This window comes from Phyllostomus hastatus, unplaced genomic scaffold (assembly GCF_019186645.2).
Source record: "Phyllostomus hastatus isolate PE091 unplaced genomic scaffold, TTU_PhHast_1.1 phas_scaffold_12, whole genome shotgun sequence".
In the NCBI taxonomy this organism is placed as follows: domain Eukaryota; kingdom Metazoa; phylum Chordata; class Mammalia; order Chiroptera; family Phyllostomidae; genus Phyllostomus; species Phyllostomus hastatus.
Window position 1 is genome coordinate 3,763,402 of NW_025334007.1, and position 7,500 is coordinate 3,770,901.

Here is a 7,500-nt window from a genome sequence, read left to right on the forward strand (position 1 = left end):
AATGTTATATTTAATTGTCTCTAGGGTGTTTCTAAGTTAGGGATTGTGGAGCATTTGGCAGAGCCGTGGCTAATGGAACCAACAAAAGTGTCTGTTAGCCAAGTGCCAGGCAGGGTGGGAGGCCCAGGGACCAGCTAAAGACAGCCAGCACTTGGACTGTTGCTTAGGATAATTTCTAAGATTACTTACCAGGTTAGGAATGTCACCTCTGAATGGAAAAGAGGTGGCTACAGTTAGAGGGAGGAGGAAAAGGCTTGGGTTGGGAGGGGGATCTCCAAGGTCAAAAGGAATAACAGGGTCCTTCATGATTGGTCATGGCTGGGGAATGTGGTGATAAAGTTCAGTGGGCTGGTTTGGGCTTGGCTCAGGCCATTTCCAGGAACTCCTGCAGCATGTTTTGTTCCATGGCCTCTGTGAAGAGCTCATAGTCCCCACAGTACTGGTCCCCATTGACAATCTGGGATGGGGTGGACTGGGGGTTTCCCATCAAGACACTCATCTCATTCCACAGGTTGTTGTCCTGGGAGGCATCCACTAACTGGTACTTCATGTGCTTCCCATCCAGGATGCGGGACATCTTGCTCTGCTGGCACTTGATTTCGTGGTAACTGGTGATCTACGTGATGTAAACCTGTAGAAGCACAGGCCTCTCATGCTGCAGATGGATGGATGGGTAGATGGGCTGTGGTAGCTGGAGACTAGAAGCTAGTTTTTTTTTAAAGTTAATACTTGTAAGAGAAACCTAAACTTCTGAGTAAGAAGGCAGAGCCAGATTTCAAAGATAAAGTATACTTTAATTATAATAATCTTCAGCAGAAGTGGCTAAAATTAATTCCACCACTTCAATATTTCTATGTGAATTTAATGCAACTGGTAGAATGGAATTCAGTCACTGAAGCATATATTTTATTTCCAAAGTAGTAATACTTTGTATTCTGCTATAGAATACAGTATTGTAAAATGCTGTTTTATCATAAAGGCATTGAGTTTTTTTTTGCAAATTGCTCTAATGTGTAGTTATTTTTTCCTTCTTTTACTATCAGATATACTTAATGTAGAATAGAAAGACTTCAACCCATCAATTACTTTACCCTATCATTTCTCTACAATTGAGTGGTTAATAGAGAGAAAAATCAAGAATAAATATATATTAATTTCTAAAAGGGTTATGAAATATAAAGTATAGCTTACTTTTAAATATCTAACTTCACTAAACTAATTCATTATAGGAAAATATCAGTTCATTTATTGTAAGAAATGATAATTTGTTAAGCCTCATTATGGTTATCACATTTATTTGTAATTTTTCTCTCTTCACACATTACCCTACCATTGTGAAAGTAAATGTATTTTCCTAAAGTATTCCTTTTCTGCATTTTCTTCTTTGAAATGGTACTGCAACAGAGGTATCTGTAATAGACTACATAGTCCCTCTTCCAGGAAGACAAATGTTTAAATTAATGTTTAAATTAAATTATACTCACTTTGACTCTTCCCTGTTTTATAACTTTATTACATTTCCTAAGCTTGGCTATTTTCCAGAGTTTGTGAGCTATCATCAACAGTCAGAAGGAGATACATTGGTCTCTCAATTCTTTATTTCTTGGGCCTAAAATAGAGAAATGTAAAGTTAAATTCTAAATGCTTATACAGTTGTTAAACCCAGCAAATCATTTTTTCTCTGGTTTTCATAGAGAAATTGAGAGAATTAGAGAAAGTGTAATGGCACTATCATTTGCAAATGGTAGGCAGTGGCTGGTGGCGACCCTTTCAGAAGGCAGTGAGGAGGGGTTTATCCACCTGCATGAGATTGCCAATTTCCACATTAACTCAAAACTCTAATTCATGTTGTCATCAATTGCCATAGCACTGTGACTGGATCAAAGAATGATAAAAGTTAGTGTAAATTAATTCACCCATTTACAAATAAATATGTTGAAGAATAAGTGAGGTATTATTTGAGGAACCATAATAGAAAAATACAGGAATTGGGTGAGAGTGGAACATAAATGTTAAGGGCTTGATCTGAAAAGGACAGAGTTCAAATCCCAGCCCTGCTACATAACAGCTGTGTAACCTTCTGTAGTTCCTTTAAATTCTATAATCCTTACTTTTTTCATCATTAAAATGGAATTAATAATTGAACTGATGTAGATTTATGGGAAGAATGAAATATGATAATATATGTTACATGCTTAGCATAGTGCCTCGTAAACAGTAAGCATTCACTGTTATCATTACTATTCTTACAAAGAATCCTTAGATCTGTAAAGACTCATCATAGAGCCCTGGCTGGTATGGCTCAGTGGACTGAGTGCCAACTTGCGAACCAAAGGGTTGCAGTTTCGATTCCCAGTCAGGGAACTTGTCTGGGTTGTGGGCCAGGTCCCCAGTAGAGGGAACGCAAGAGGCAATCACACGTTGATGTTTCTCTCCCTCTTTCTCCTCTCTTTCCCCTCTCTCTAAAAATAAATAAATAAAATCTTAAAAAAAAAGACTCATCATTGAGATCCACATGGAGTCTAAATTCTGATGTTTAATTCCCCATAACATGGCCCTATGCTATGTTGTTTCCCATGTCATCTCTTACATCCTTTGCCTATGTGTCTTCCTAATCAGTTCTTCTGTATGTTGCTGGTCTTACATCTATTTTGATGGGAATTCTTCATTTTCTGCCTATTAAATAATTCAGGATTTAGCTAATATTTGACCCCTTTTACAAAGCTTTCCCCTATCATGGAGTCATAGAATGTTAACAGAAACCCCAGGATTGAGGGATTTCCTGGGACATGGGACTTTCCATGCTAAAACTCTGACAATCTCAGGAAAAGTGAGACAAGTCAAGTCATTCAAGAGCCACAAGAGACTCTAGAAATTACTCAAATCAACCTTCTCAATTTACTGACCTGAAAACAGAGCATCTAAGTGACTAAATAAAATAAGTTTCCTAGGTAAGTGGTTTCATGAGAGAACTGGAATTGGAATGTGGGCTTCTGCTTCTAATTACCCTAAAATACTATGATAATTAGAGTATGTTTTAAAGGGAGGCAAAGGTGCATGAGAAAGCATAGATATTTGCAAGTAAAAATGTGTTAGTTTGAATATAGGCCCTGCAACTTACTAGTAGGTAAACTTGGACAACTAATTGAAGTTCTTTAAACCTCAGTTTTCCCCACTTATAAAATGGAATAATACTGCCTACTTCAAAAGTTCCTGTGAAGGTTAACTAAAGTTTTATTTATTTATGTATTACATAATAATATATTTTATATATAACATGTAAAAATTCTCTCTATATAGACTTTATATATAAAATATATGCATTCACATATTTACATATAAAAGTATATAAAATTTCTACATTATATATGCATATGTGAAGTGACATATACATATCACTTATCACAGCTTTTACAAATAGTAAGTAATCAATGTATGCTTACTATTGTTATTCTACCATTCATTTAGCATTTCTCTTTATACTTTTCATTCTTTTTCACCTTTTAATGTTACATATTCATGAAGAACTTTATTGTTTCTAAAACCTACCTAATATAATATTTGATTTGAACCTCTGAGCAACTGCTTCAAATGAGCCATTGCCTAGTTTTATGGATGAAAAAACAGGATTCTAAGAAGTTGAGTAACTTCTCTAGGTTCATTTGTTGTAAACAGCCACATCGGCTCACAAATCAAAATCTTCTGATTCATAGTCAAGTGCTTTTTAATTTTACTGTCTTCCTATAGCTTTATGTTTTTCTCATGTGTATGACTTATGTCTCCATTCCTACTGGGGCAGGGGCCTTTGATGGCAGAACTATCCACTGAGCATCAGTGTGGTCAAGTCGATCTTTGACTTTGACAGTGTATTCAGGGGTCTCAACCATAAACTGCAGAGTAATCTCTGCCCCAATTACCCTTGCAAAGAAATTACGAGAATGCATGGAAAATATAAAATGTGTGTTTTTTAAATTTCTTAGGAGCTACACAAATATAGAACATTTTCCCACCCATGGCTGGTATTCAATCAGCTCTTGCTGATTTAATTATGGGGTTTAAAGTTAGAACTGGAGAAATAAGAGGGGAGTCAGATTATCTTTATATCTTCGCTTTGGCGTTAAGGAAAAAAATTACACCTTTCACCTTTTATCTATCTATTCTCTTCTGAAACATTAAATTCTAACCCCAGAAAAATTCCCATGTGCTCCCAAATCACAAAATAAACATTTATGAGAAAAGGCAAAAAACATTCTCTTGTATTACTGGGCTCAGTGATTTCACACTTGTACTGCTTTGGACAGTTAGGTGTGGTTTCATATGCACACGTATTATCTCTCAAGGTAAACTGTAAATTCCTTGAGGGCAGGATATTTTTGTCTTATTTCTAACCCTTATATAACCAGAATTCCTAAGCTATTAATTTAATTATCATCATTGTTGTTGATTTGCTTCTGCTTGTTAATTCCTCACAGGAAATTTGACCTAGACTCTGCTTATGTTTCAAGTCTCAAAGCCTAGAAATTAGCTTTTTGTCTCTGTGCCTCTCCTTTTGCCAAATGTCCCACCCATCCATCTAGTCTAGCATGCCCATAGTGTCCTTTGAGAATAGTACCATTTACCTCTGGTTCTGGTATTCTCTCTCACCTGGGAGAGTGATTCATTAGCAGGAACAGAGATCCATTTGGATTTGTATCAGGGTAGAGCAAGGGGCCATTCAGGTGCCTCCTAAATCTTGCCACATAGGCAGACACCCATCTCCCTGCTGCCTAAGGCTGACTCTTCCTGCTAGAGTAAAACGTCTCATTTTTAATAAGCAGTAGACGCTGTTTGCACTTATTTATCTCTGAGAACTTTACCTGGAACAAAATGTGCTCATGTTATCTGTGAAGCTGATGATGAGTCCAATAACGTGTGCATGGAGTTTTGCACTCTGCTTGAGTAAAATTAAAGAGAGGGTTTTCAGCTTCAGCCTGGGTGTGGATACTTGGCAACTAGCAAAGGTATTGGTAATGAAAGAAAACTTGTCCTTATGTACTGTTAGTAACTACATTCAAATCTAACATTTTACAGTTGGCAGCTTCAAATTCATCACTAATGAAAAATGCAAATGATAATTGGAGACAGGGTTTATTTTTTATGAGGGTCAGATAAGATGATGTGTAGTAAAGGTCTAGATTAACACAGAAAACATCCTCCACCTTTGATGACAGATATCAGATTGGACCTTGAAGGAGTAAAATATTCCCTTCTCTAATGCTGCCCTTCAATCCTTGGTCCATGGGAGCATGAAGCACTACCAGAAGGGGAACATACAATAGTTCTAGTTTTAAAGATCTCTTGTCCATAAGATATAGCATCTGTCTAAATAATGAATTTCTGTACAATTTCAGAAGTAATCTTACACATTATAGTCAGATCCACTTCATTACTCAGTTATTTTGTACCTTCCCAGGCTGTTAGTCAAATCACCCTGCTGCTTAGCAAGTTTCTGATTAATCTGGATTTCACTAATTACCCTGCAGTCACATGGATTGGCCTAAACTGCTTTAAAGTATTCTTTTGCTGTATGTTTCAAATCAGCTTTCATATAATCTGTTGTAATGACACTACAATTGCATCCCTGATAAAGGACTACTTACGTAGGAATGACAGTCAGGAACTGTATTTTAATTCTTCCTCATACAGTCTTTCTTTCAGGCAAATATGTTTCATCCAGGGAATCAGAGGTGTGTTTTAAAAATAAAGATACATTTAAAAAATATATATGGAAGGCTCATGTTGCTGTTCCAGTGTCATGCCTGGGGAGAAATAAAGCATAGGTCTATTGAATTCAACAGAATAATAAAATAAATGCCAAAGGTCAAACCCTTATTTCAGCTCCAAAGTACAAAATTCTGATGACTATCTTCCAAGAAGCAACACTGCCACCTGGCTGTGTTAAATCATATTATTTCTGCAGGAAAGTAATTAACTACCAGGCAATGCTCATTCCTTCTGTCATTAACTTCAAGGTCAACCTGTGCCCCCTTTTGATTATAAACATATTATTGTCATTACTTATTTTATATCTGTTGTATCTGACAGATTAGTAAAACTTACGCTGTTACAACACGCATCTCCTTCCCCCAAATATTAGAGGCTTAAAACAATTTTTTTCTCACATTATGTATTAGAAGCAGATCAGCAGGAAGGTCCTGTATGCTGACAGTAGTTCTAATAGCTTACTATTCTGACCCCAAGGCAGGAGTGTGGTCATGGACAGCAGACAATAGTGTGTACAGGAGAGTAGGTGATATGGAAAACTGGAGGTGAGAAGATGAGATGTGAGCACCTTTAGCAGGGAGATACTACCTTGGCTTTTAAGAGGCCACTTCTACAGGTTTCTCTGAGGGTACAGGGCTCTTGCTTTTGGCCATCCTGCCCCCCCCCCCCCCGCCCCAAGAACCCACTGGAGGAAGGTAGATTGAGTGAACCTCAGGAACTGGCAGCCCCTCCTGTGACTGTCAGGGTTGAAAACAAGAGCTGATACCATGGTCCCTCTCTGTTCTCACTCAGGCTCTGAAATTTGAGTCTTGCCAGGGACTGGGGTTCCCCTCCTTCTTGACCTGAGATCTATCTCCTCATAGTAAGGCCTACCCCTCCATGTGACCCAACAAGAAAAAGTAAGTTTGACCTTATTTGGCCACACCTGCCCATGGCTTCACAAGAAAAAAAAATGTGGCAGGCAGGTTCATGCCCTATGAGGGATGGTCTCACACAGGGACCCAACTCGGGTCCTAAATTGGACCCCTTTGTCACACTTAATATTTTTTCCTGTTGACATGTGACCACCACACAGAGACCAAAACACTCACTTTCCTGTTACTCCTTAGTGGGACTTGATGGTCCACACCCCCCACAGCTGACATCTCTGCCTGGGACTTCCTAGAGCTGACAGAGGGGAAAATACTGTGTGGTCATGGATGGTATGGGGTGTGTATCCCCACACTCTTCCCTGTTCTTGTTCTAACTCCTAACACAACCTGGAGATATTCCATGTCTTGACTTGAGGCTTCTCCCTTCCTACTAAAGCCCACAATTCACTAAGACTCCCTAGGACAAAGTGAAGTTTTCCTCATCTGGTCACAACAGCCCATGGTCTCTCAAGGCTAACACAAATAGAATGAATCTCTGCTGCGCTTACTCTTAAGAGATGGGTTGTCTTTTCAGGCATCGGGATCTTTACCTTCTTTCCTGGCACAATATGGAAAAATCCTTGTGGTGACCTGTGGCTGCTCACATTGACAAAGTTCTTCATCTCTATGAGACCTCTGGGAGAAAGTGAGTATGACTCATGTCACCATGACTAGGTCACATGGTCTCAGGTCTGACAACAAAGATAGGGCTGTACGTGTCCCTCTTCTTCTGGGAGGGATTCACTCACTGTTACTCAGTGTCATCATATTGAATCTTGTTAGAAACCTGGTATCTTTCCTCTGATGAATGGGGCCTCCTCTATTA

The 7,500-nt window shown here is 38.4% G+C and overlaps 1 pseudogene; it reads right to left on the reverse strand.

Moving 5' to 3' along the window:
* Positions 1–364: 364 nt before the first annotated feature.
* On the reverse strand, positions 365–7,297 carry LOC123829912 (annotated as a pseudogene).
* Positions 7,298–7,500: the final 203 nt, after the last annotated feature.